The sequence below is a fragment of the Chrysochloris asiatica genome, unplaced genomic scaffold (assembly GCF_000296735.1).
Source record: "Chrysochloris asiatica unplaced genomic scaffold, ChrAsi1.0 scaffold00001, whole genome shotgun sequence".
Lineage (NCBI taxonomy): Eukaryota > Metazoa > Chordata > Mammalia > Afrosoricida > Chrysochloridae > Chrysochloris > Chrysochloris asiatica.
In genome coordinates, this window is record NW_006408519.1 from 37,843,990 (window position 1) to 37,856,963 (window position 12,974).

Here is a 12,974-nt window from a genome sequence, read left to right on the forward strand (position 1 = left end):
ACCTCAATGCAAAGAAAACAAAAATCCTCACAACTGGACCAATTAAGAATACCATGGTAAGTGGAGAAAAGATTGAAGTTGTCAAAGACTTCATTTTGTTTGGATTCACAATCAACATTCAGGGGAACAGCAGTCAAGAAATTAAAGTACATAGTGCATTAGAGCAAAGATGTCAGTTTGAGGACTAAGATGCACCTGACCCAAAGCATGATATTTTCAATCATTTCATATGCATGTAAGGAGCTCTAGTAGCACAGTGATTACTATCAGGCTGCTAACCTCAAGGATGGCAGTTCGAAACTACCAGCAGTTCCGCAGGAGAAAGATGAGGCTTTCTACTCCCATAAAGATTGACAGCCTTGGAAACCCTGTGCAGGGTCACTATGAGTCGGAACTGACTCCACAGCACTCAACAACAAACATATATGCATGTGAAAGTTGGGCAATGAATAAGGAAGACCATAGAAGTATCAAAGCAAGACATTCAGCATCAGCAATGATATCCCTTGTTTCACATCCTCTTCTGAATCCAGCTTGTATTTCTGGCAGCTCTTTGCCAATGTACTGCTGCAATCGTTTTTTAATTATCTTCTGCAAAATTTTACTTGCATGTGATATTAATTATATTATTAGATGATTTTCACATTCTGTTGGGTCACCTTTATTTGGAATGGTCACAAACACGGATCTCTTCCAATGGGTTGACCAGGTTGCTGTCTTCCAAATTTCTTGTCATAAATGAGTGAGTGCCTCCATGCTGCATCAATTTGTTGAAATATTTCAATTTGTGTTCCATTATTTCCTAGAGGCTTATTTTTTGCCAATTCCTTCTTCACTGCAGCTTCAACTTCTTCCAGTAGCCAATACCATGGATTCTTAATCATATACTATCTCTTGAAATGGTGGAACATTGGTTATTCCTCTTTGTTACAGTATATATACTCCTTCCATCTGTTTTTGACAATTTCTGCATCGTTCAATATTTTTCAGATGGAGCCTTTCAATATTCCAATTTGAGGCTTGAATTTTTTTATTTAGTTCTTTCAGCTTGAGAAATGTTGAGCATGTTCTTGTCTTTTAGTTTTCTAACTCCAGGTCTTTGCACATTTCATTATAACACTTGACTTTGTCTTCTCAAGCTACCCTTTGAAATCTTCTGTTCAGCTCTTTGACTTCCTCATTTCTTCCACTGGCTTTTGCTTCTGTATGCTCAAAAGCAAGTTTCAGAGTCTCTTCTGACATACATTTTGGACTTTTCATTCTCTCTTGTCTTTTTAATAACTTTTTTACTTCATCATGTGTGATGTTCTTGATGTCATCCCACAGCTCTTCTTCACTTTGGTCATTAGTGTATAATGCATCAAATCTGCTGAGGAAATAGTTTTTAAAATCAGGTGGTATATATTCAAGTCTCTCCTGGACTTGTCTTAATTTTATTCAGTTTCAGTATGAACTTGCATATGTGCAACTGATGGTCTGTTCTACAGTCTGTCCCTGGCCTTTAGGCTGATACTATTGAGCTTTTCCACCATCTTTCCCCACAGATGTAGTCAATTTGATTCCTATGTATTCTACGTGATGAGGTCCATTTGGATAGTCACCTCTTATGTTACTTTAAAAATGGATTTGCAATCAGTAAGTTGTTGGCCTTGCAAAATTTTATCATGTGATCTCCAGCATCATTTCTATTACTAACGCCATATTTGGCTACTACTGATCCTTCCTCTTTGTTCACAATTCTCACATTCCAATCACCAGTAATTATCAATACATCTTGATTACATGTTTGATTAATTTTAGACTGAAAAAGTTGATAGAATTCTTTTAATTTCATCATCATTAGCTTTATTGGTTGGTGCATACATTTTAATAATAGTGTTATTAACAGATTTTCCTTGTTGTTGTTAAGTGCCGTCAAGTCCGTGCCAACTCATAGCAACCCTTTAATGGGTTTCCAAGGCTTTAAATCTTGGTGAAACACAGAAAGCATCATATTTCTCCTATGGAGCAGTTGTTGGGCTTGAACCACTGCTCTTGTAGTTCACAGTCCCAGTTTACCCTACCATGCTCCAGGTCTTCCTTGTAGACAAATGGATATTGTACTATCACAGACAATATTGTACTTCCATATAGATCTTGAAGTGTTCTTTTTAATGATGAATGTGATGCCAATCCTCTTCAATGTGACATTTGTAGCATAGTAAACTATCTAATTGTCAGATCCAAAATGGCCAATCACAGTCTATTTCAGCTCATTAATGCCTAGGATATTGATCTTCATGCATTTCATTCCACTTTTGACAACTTCCAATTTCCCTACATTCATGCTTCATGCATTCCATATTCCATTACTAGTGGATATTTACAGCTGTTTCTCCTCATTTTGAGTTGTGCACCATCAGTAAATGAAGGTCCCAAAAGCTATGCTCCATTCATGTCATTATGGTCAACTCTACTTTGAGGAGGCAACTCTTGACCAGTTGTATTTTGAGTGCCTTTCAAAATGAGGGCTCATCTTCTGGCACAGTATCTGACCATTTTTCATGATTTTTTATAATGTTTTCATCATCTGGCACAATGCCTGGCAATGTTGATGTTGTTGTTAAGTGCAGTGGAGTCAGTTCTGACTCACAGTGATCCTGTGTAGTTTCTGAGGAGCAGAGGAAGGGTTTGAACTGCCAACCTTGTGGTTGACTCCATATCTGACAATGTTGCAGTGATACTCATAAGGTTTTCAACAGCTAACCATTCAGAAGCAGTCTGCCTCTCCTTCTTCCTAGTCTGTCTTAGTCTGGAAGCTCCACTGAAACCTATCCACCCTGTGTGGCCTGGTTTGTATTTAAAATACTGGTGGCATACTCCCAGCATCATAGCAACCCACAAGCCAGCAGTATGACAAACTGACAGAAGAGTGGTAAAAAGAAACAATAAAAACAAATATTTTAAAATATTCAAGCATCCCAAATTCAATTCAAATCTCTATCAGGAAAAATACAAGAGAGTTCAACAAAGAGAAAACACTGACTATTTGCTGGGGTCTTTCTTGAGTACCTACCTAATTAGCATTTGCATGTGAGGAGTCTACCTAAGGTTCAGGGGAATAAATTAGTCAGAAAGATTCCAGGGAACAGTGACCCATGTTCCCTCAGGACAAGAAGTGCAGCCTATTCTCATGAGCTAGACAAGAAAGCTTCATAATTTTCTGGGAACTGAGTAGAGGATCGTACCTCAGGAGTAGGAAAGAATTATCCGCAGACAGAACAGTGCTCTGGTCCACCGTAAAACTCTTAAAAGCAACACTTAAAAGGATAAGACTATTTCTAAGTAGCTTAACTCTACACCAGAACAAAGCTCAAGAATTTTGTAAGAACACAAACATATTCAGCACTCAACAAGGTAACTGAAGTTCCTAAATAAGATGGAAAAGGGTATACACAAAAAATTTTGAAAAAATAATGGTCCAAATTTTCCAAAGTTTCATGAAATCTATAACCCCCATAAGTCTAACAACCTCAGCACTCAAATTACAAACACTAAAAGAAAAACTATCAATCTATGGTATACCCAACTAAAATAACTTTCAAACCCTAAGCCAAAATACATTTCAGACAAAAGAAGGTTGAGCAGTCTATCACCAGCCGAACCTTATTACAAGAAATAGTCAAAGGAGGCATTCAGACACTAGATGAAAATATGAACCTATACAATTGAATGAGTACCCCAGAAATGATTATTGCATGGGTAAATATATAAGATTTTTAAACTTATCATTTAAATCTGTTTTAAATGAACTATTTAAGTCAGTTTAAACAAAAATAGTAACAAAATCTTATGGGTTTTATAACATATGTACATATAAGATGTCAGACACAAAATAGCGTAAGTCTAGAAGGAAAAACATAGGAGCACTGTGTAAGCGCTTGGCTATTAACCAAAAGGTTAGTAGTTCAAAACCATCAGCATCTCTTCAGGAAAAAAGACTTGGTGATCTCCCCACATAAAGATTTCAGCTTACAGAACCCTATAGGGAAATTCTACCCCATCCTATAGAGTCACTAAGAGTCAAAATCAACTCAGTGACATACAACAAAAATAACAGAAGAAAAATTGAATATACTATTGTAAGTATGTTATTCTGTGCATGAAGTAGTATGACATCACTTGATATTTAAGGCAGCCTCTAAAATAGCAAAGAATTAAAGCAAATATTTCAACAAAGGAAATAAAATGGAATCATAAATATACTCAATCTAGAAAAGATGGGAACGAATGAGACACTTGGAGCATGCACAGCAGGATGGCATCAGCCATCACATTAACTTATAGTCTAACCATTCCAACTAAAAGGCAGAGACTGTGAAAATCAAGACAAAAATAAAACCTCCGTGTAAAAGCACACACACACATTTTAAAGACACAATAAGTTAAAAATACAAAGGTTGGTGAATACTATACAATTATAAAGAATAATAAGTCCACAAAAAATCTTATAATATGGATGAATTGGAGTGAGATAAATCAATTACTAAGGGACAGATATTGTACTGTCCCACTATTATTAAAAGTTAGGAGTAAGTATACATATAGGAAGAAAACACACACACACAAACATTCATTGAAAGTTACCAGAGATGGGAGTAGGAGGGAGAGGAATCCCTTTCCAGATAGGAGACACTTGCTGGTTTTGGTGATGGGAAACACAACATTCAGAATAAAGGAGAAATCCTCACAAATTGACCAAAGTAAATGAAGACACAAGAAAAGGGCAATTTCAGTAAATGTTATAACATACTCAATTATGAAAAAGCAACAGTAACAACCAAAACATATGTGTGTGGTTACATAGGTAGAAGGGTACGTATATGTATCTATAGGAAGATATATGTGAGTGCATCAAATGTAGGTATGGTAGTGGTGGATGGGTGCCATCGAGTCAGTTCCAACTCATAGAGATCCTATGATCTCTATGATCTCTAGTATAGGGTTTCCAAGGATGTAAATCTTCACAGGAGCAGAAAACCTCATCTTTCTCCCATGGAGCAACCAGTGAATTTGAACTTCTAACTTTGTGGTTAGTTAGCCCAAAATGTAACCCATAACACTATCAGGCTCCTTTAAGTGTAGGGATTGTTGTTGTTGTTAAGTGCCTTCAAGTCAGTTCCTACTCATAATGAACCTGCATAGGGTTTCCAAGGAGCAGCTTGTAAATTTAAACAGTTGATCTTGCAGTTCACACCGACCTTATGGTCCAGTGCATTATCCCATAGTACCACACCAGTGTAGGTACAGGTGTATCTGTAACTCAAAAACCCACTTCAGTCAAAAAGTTCATGAAAAACAGTCAATTCTCTTTCAATTCCATTTTTCTGTGAACGATTTGTAACCCTCTGAAACACGTTTGTGTATGCTGCATATAGATCCACAGCTATAAAAAACACATCAAGAGCACAGTTACAGAAACTTCCTAGACAGACCCAAATAATCATGTCATGAAACCGGTTTGCAGGGTTGAAGGGCTTAGAACCATAGTCTTGTGGGATAATTTAGTCAATGGTCATAACATAGCTCATAAAGTTAATGTTCTACATCCTAGTTTGGTGAGTAACAAGTACTTGGGGTCTTTTTTAAAGCTTGGGAAAGGCCATCTAGGATACAATTGGTCTCTACTCATCTGTAACAAAAGAGAAAGAAAGAAGCCACAGACTCAAGAAAGAAATTAGTTCACAAGACTCACAACCCACACAATCCATGGCCTCTGCGAACCTAAGCCCAGAAGAACTAAAAGGTACCTGGCTATCACTACTGACCACTCTGCCCAGCGTCACAGCAGAAGGTCCTGGTTTGAATAGGAGAATAAAACAGACCAAAGTTCAAACTCATTAAAAAAACACCAGAATTACTGGACTCACAGAGACTAAAGGGACCCTCAGGCAAGCACCATAGGTCCCTTTTAATCTAAAACTGATACCATTCCTGCAGGTCACCATTAATCCAAACAAAAGATTGGATTAGAAAATTTCAAATATCACCCCTGAAAACTGTGTCCCTTAAACAATTAACTATCTGAGACCAAACAATCAGCATTTACTCAAAAGCGAAGACAAGAAGGTAAAGAGGGGAAAGAGCAGTTAGATCAATAGAAACACAAGAAACATATGGGAAGTAATGAGGATATTGATATATTGTGAAAGCTGTACTCAAAGTCATTGAACAATTTGTATAAAAATTGTTATATGGGAATCTAATTTACTGTGTAAACTTTCTCCCCCAACACTGTAAAATATTGGAAAAATTCAAGGGTTGAAAAAATATACTGTATTAATACTGGTGAAACTAAAGATGACATAGCTATATAGAATTCAGACAAAGTAGATTCCAGAATAAAGAATATTACCTGTGATGATGAAGGAAATTTTATAATGATAAAAGAATAACTCTTCAACCAAGCATAGCAATCTTGAATAATAACAGAATTTCAAAATATGTAAAGCAAAAACTGATTTAACATTCAAAAGAACGGACAAATCTACAATTATAGTCTAGGTTTTCAATACCCATTTCTCTCAATAATGAATAGAACACATTGACAGAAAATCAGTAAGGATAGAGAAGATGTCAACAACACTATCAACGCAACCTAATTTTCATTTACAGAGCACATCATCTAACAGCCAACAATACATATTCTCTCCAAGGGAACATGGAACATTTACCAAGATAGATCATAATCTGTGCCATGTTGTTGTTGTTGCTGTTAGGGGCCATCCAGTTGGTTCCAACTCACAGCATTCCAATGCACAACAGACCGAAACATTCATCAGTCCTGTGTCATCCTCACAATTGTTACACTTGAGCCCAATGGTGCTGCCACTGTGTCAATCCATCTCATTGGGGGCCTTCCTCTTTTTGGCTGACCCTCCACTTTTCAATCAGGATGTCCTTCTCCATGGACTAGTCCTCCCAATAACATGTACAAAGTATATGAGATGAAGTCTCACCATCCTCACTTCCTGGATGTACTTTTTCTAAGGCAGATTTGTTTGCTCTTCTGGGAGCCCATGGTACTTTCAATAGTCTTCACCAGCACCATAACTCAAATGCACCAATTCTTCTACCGTCTTCCTTATTCATTACCCAACTTTCACTTTCATATAAGGCTATTGAAAATACCATGGCTTGGGTCAGGTCCACCTCAGATCTCAAACTGACAGCTTCGCTCTTTAACACTTTAAAGACATAGTTTGCAGCAGATTTCTTGACTGCTGCTTCTATGAGTGTTAATTGTCGATCCAAACAATATTAAGACCTTGACAACTTCATTCTTTTCCCCATTTATCACGAAGTCACTTCTTGACCTAGTTGTTTGGATTTTTGCCTTTGTTACGCTGAGGTGTTATCTATACTGAACATTGTAGTCTTTGCTCTTCATCAGCAAATATTTCAAGTCTTCATCCCTTCCAACAAGCAAGGCTGTGTAATATGCTTTTGAAATGTTGTTAAGTCTTCCTCCAATCCTGATGCCACATTCTTCATATAAACCAGCTTCTCAGATTATTTGTTCAACATACCAATTGAATAAGTAGGGTGAAAGGAAGAAACCTTGGCACACACCTTTCCTGATTATAAACCATTCAATATTCCTTTGTTCTGTTGGAACATTTGTCTCTTAGTCTGTGTACAGATTCATGATGAGCACAATTATGTGTTCTAGAATACCCGTTCTTAATAATGTTATCAATAGTTTATTATGGCCCATACAGCTGAATGCCTATGGTAGTCAATAAAGTACAAGTAAACATGCCTCTGGTATCCTCTGCTTTCAGTCAAGACCCATCTACCATCATCAATGATATCTCTCATGCCATGTCCTCTTCTGATGGTAGTGGTGAAGTGCCGTGGAGTCGGTTCCGATTCATAGCAACCCTGTACAGGGTTTCCAAGGCTGTAAATCTTTACAGGAGCAGAAAGCCTCATATTTCTCCTGTGTAACAGCTGCTAGTTTCAGATTGCTGACCTTGAGATTAGCAGCCCGACTCATAACTACTTCTATGGTAGCAGAGCTCAGGCTTGAATTCCTGGCAACTCTTTGTCGATGCCCTACTGTAACTGTTGTTGAATTCTCTTCAGCAAAATTTTACGTGTGTGTGCTATTAATAATACTGTTCGATAATTTCCACATTATATAGGGCTACCTTTCTTTAGAACAGGCACAAATTTGGATCTCCCCCAATTGGTTGGCCAGGTAGCTGTCTTCCAAATTTCTTGGTATTGATGAATGAGAGCTTCCAGTGCTGCATGAGTTAGTTGAAAGATTTCAGGTTGTATTATGTCAATTCCTGGAGCCTTTTTTCACCAATGCCTTCAGTGCAGTTTAGACTTCTTCTTTCAGTACATCAGTTCTTAATCATATGGTACCTCTTGAAATTATTGATAATTGACCAATTCTTTTTAGTACAGTAACTCTGTGTATTCTTTCCACCTTCTTTTGATGCTTCCTGTATCATTCGGTATTCTGCCAATTGTTGTTGTGGTTGTTAAGTGTGGTCAAGTTGGTTCCAGCCCATAGTGACTCAGTATAGGGTTTCCAAGGAGCAGGTAGTGAGCTTGAACCACTGAGCTTGCGGTTCACACTGACTTTGCAGTCCAGAGCATTAACCCACAGCACCATACCAAGTTAATTCTGCCCATAGAATCCTTCAATATTTCAAATTGAGTCTTGAATTTTCCTTCAGTTCTTTCTGTGTGAAAAATGCTGAGCATGTTCTTCCCTTTTCCTTCTTCTAAGTCTGTCTTAGTCTAGAAGTTCCAATGAAAGCTGCCCACCATGGATGCCCTGCTATTCTTCATATACCAGCGGCATAGCTGCAAGCTTCACAGCAACACACACGCCACCACAGATCAACAAATGACAGATGAATGGTGGTATTCTGAGCCATAAAATAACTCAATGTATTTAAAAGGATTAAATTTACACAAAGTGTGTTCTGTGACCACACTGATTTAAATTACAAATCAGTTAATAGGAAGTCCTTATGATGCTCCCCAAACACTGGCACATGAAATGACATATTTCTAATAACACATGGGTCAAATAAAAACACATTATCAGGAGGGACCAGTCCCTGGAGAAGGACATGATGCTTCTTAGTACAGTAGAGGATCTGCGAAAAAGAGGAAGACCCCAATGAGATGGATTGGCACGGTGGCAGCAGTGATGGGCTCAGACACAGTAAAAATCATAACTGTGGCAGAGGACCAGGAAGTTGTACATCAGGTCCCTATGAGTCAGAACACACCCAGTGGCACCAAATACAGTATTATTTAATACTGAATAAAAATGAAAACAAAGAATACAAAATTGTGCTGAAGTAGTCATTAAAAGAAAATTTATCAAATTAAACATCCATATGTTTTTGTTGTTCGGTGCCAGTGAGTCAGTTCCAACTCACAGCAACCCTGTATGAGTTTCTGAGAGTGTAAATCTTTGCAGGAGTAGAAAGCTTCATCTTTCTCTCAAGGAGTGGCTGGTGGGCTTGAACTGATTACAGTCCAGTGTTTATCCTACAGAGCCACCGCACTGTTAGGGTGAAGAAAAGTACAAGTTAATCCAAATATACTAAAAAAAGAAAGAATATGCATCAGAAGAGAAAAAAATCAACAAAAATAGAAAAACACCAAGAAGACGTATCTAACCCAACAGAGGATAAAACTGGGTTATCCCAGTTTGAGAAAACAATTTAAGGGTTAGCTACCTTCCTGAGCCCCCAAAACCTTAGAACATGGGCAGAGACCAGACCCATTTACTTCAGTATTCTCCTCCAGAAGTCAAAACACGAAGGTGAAAGAAAGCTAGGGGTGCCTCTGAAGGGAGCTGGCCAACCATTCAGGCCTAGGAGAGGCCTGTGGGCAATGATCCATGGGAAAGTCCTGTCACTCTGGGCCTAGAGCTGTGTCAACAGCTGTAACTCAACCCAAGAACATCTGTACAGCAAGAACACACCAACGGGCAGTTCCTATAAAAGAGCACCTATCCTTATTCGACAATAACAGAATGAATATACCCACTGCTTAGTGGCAAAGACCTAGGTCCTACACTCAACTCTGACTGTGAATGAGTCTTTAAGAAATTTAAGGAATTCCTGTAGGCCCGTTTTCCTCCCTGCAAAAACTACTTAATAATAGCTATGTTTATTGAGGCTTTTTCATTTGTCTTTCACATGGTTGTTTCTAATCTTCACGGGGATCCTCTAAGTGTGGCTATTATTGCTCTCCTTTGCAGATGAGGAACCTGCATCTCCCAGAAGTTACATAAGGCATTCAAGATGGTAATTACTGACAAAGGAAGCCTGAGTCTGACAAACTCCAAAGCTGGTACCTTTCCAGTTTATAAATCAGACACCCTCAGGAGGTATGGTAAGAAAAAATAGATAGTGCTTGTAACCATTCTTTACAGACCAAAACCCACAAATTCATATGTAAAAGTTTCATCAATATTATCATCAATTATTTGGGCTTGAATTGTGTCCCCCAAAAAAGATAAGTTCAAGTCCTGACTCCTGCAGCTGTGAATGTGACTCAGTCTGGAAATGGGGTCTTTGAAGATGCTATCAGCTAGCTATGCATGGGAATCAGCTCTATGGCACTGACAACAATTAGCTAAGTTAACATGAGCTCATACTGGAGGAGGCTGGCTCCTAGTCCTAGATCACTGAAGGAGCTCTGGGAGCGTAGTGCTTACGAGTCAGGCTGCTAACCTCAAGATCAGCAGTTCGAAACTACCAGCTGATTGGCATCCTTATAAAAGAGGAGAAGAACAGAGACAGGGAGGCAGAGGAAGGAACCATGTGACAGGGAAGCTGCACGCCATGATTACCTGGAGCCACCAGAACCCAGGAAGAGAAGTAAGAGATTTGACCAGGGAAATTGTGATGCTTTTTATGACCTACACACATAGGTCTGCCCCCCACCCCAAAATCAGGAGAATCCCACTGAAATGCAGTACTATGAAAATGGAATTGCCGATTTCATGTCTATGAGGGGACATGACTCACATATTCCTGGTGCTCTGGTAGCGTAGTGGTTACAAATCGGGCTGCGAACCTCGGGGTCAGCAGTTTGCAACTAGCAGCTGTTCTGCAGGAGAAAGATAAGGCTTTCTACTACTCCCATAAAGATTTACGGCCTCGGAAACCCTGTACAGGGTCGCTGTGAGTCGGAACTGACTCCACGGCACATAACAACAACAACAGAAGCACACTTGGAGTCCTCATGTGGTACTGTAGGACTGCTAACCACAAGGTTGGCAGTTCAAATCCAACAGCCACTTCTCGGAAGCCCTATACAGGGACACCATGAGTAGGAACTGACTCCACAGTACTTAACAACAACAGCAACTTGACAAATAGAATTTCCTGTAAATAGTCACTGATTGATTATCGGGCCTGAACATTATTAGATTTTTTCATACTAACAGCACTCGGCAGTATTGCATATAGCATGTGCTCTGTAGATGCTGATTGGATTTTAATTCATTTAAAAACACATACAAGAGGATTCTAATCATTTTTTCCTATTTGGGACTAGTGCAAATTTTGAGATGTGAGCTGATGTGCCTCATCCATTTGCCAGCATCCCCAATGTTTCTGGCTTCTAGTCATGGCACTGCCCAATGTGGTCCAATACAAGGGGCTTACAGACAGACCAAACCTGTGTTGTTCTTTTGGTCTTATTTCTATTACAATGTAAGTGCTGCTAAAGCAAGTGTCAAGGACATTTTAAAGCATTGTAATCCATCCTTCAGTATGAACCATGTCATTGCTAACACTGCACTGGAAGAAATGCATTCATCCCTCCTCCACTGCAGGCAGGCTGCACTTCTCTCAAGATCTTCCCACACTGATGCCCACCCTCTGCGCTACCAGGGGCCATCAGCACACCACAGTTAGCAGCTTCTCTGCTACTTGGGGAAATGCAGTGAATTTTAATGCCATTGAACAGCTCTGCTCCAACTCTCCTGGTGTGAATTGAGCAAAGCTCTGGTTGCTAGGCAACCATTACAAAAGAAAAGGGATTTCCAAAATAAATCCAGGCCCTCAATACACTTGAATCAAGCACAACTGCACTGTTACTTTGCAGTTGGTTGGATTCGACTCTTACCTTGGTTGATCTATGTCTTGGTTGTTCTAAAAAATACTGTTACACCAGCCCTTCGATTTTTTACCTAAGATGCAAGTGCTTTTTACTCTTTCTAGTAACCCATCTGGGTAGCATAGGACTTAGCTGAACTCCTAGAGTGGCGCTGTAGGAACAGCACTGGAACCACAAGGTCAGCAGTTCAAACCCACCAGCTGCTCCTAGGAAACTCTATACAGAGTTGCTATGAGTCAGAACTGACTCAATGACACTTAACAACAACAGTAACACAATGAAGAAACAAAGAGGTATATGGATTCCTGGAATGAATGAATGAATGAATGTATATGAGGACACATGGGCCCTGCTCTTTCATCCTAAGAGAATAGTGGCCTCTGAACAGATACACGTGGTGAATTCATGCACAACAGAACAGAATGGTTTTTATCCTGCACCGTCTTCTCGGCGCTCGCGGGCTTGAATCCATTGTTGGAGTCATTGCATATTGTGTCTTCCAACCAAGGGGCTGGTCTTCCAGCACTTTGTCAGGCAACTTTCTGTAGTCATCTATAGGGTGTTCATTGACTAAATTTCTGAGGGAGATCACCAAGTAATTCTTCTTCCCTGTCTGAGTTTAAAAGCTCTGTTGAACCTCCCCATCATGGGTGACTGTGCTGATATTTGAAACACTGATGGCATAGTTTCCCGCATCAAAATAACACACAAACATTGGCTACCCAAAATGGGGGACCTATAAATGCAAGAAGTGACTGGCTTACAAGCTTTCAAGAAGGAACCTAGTTCTAGACAGGGCGAGGGAAGGCAGAATCTCCAGTGAGTAG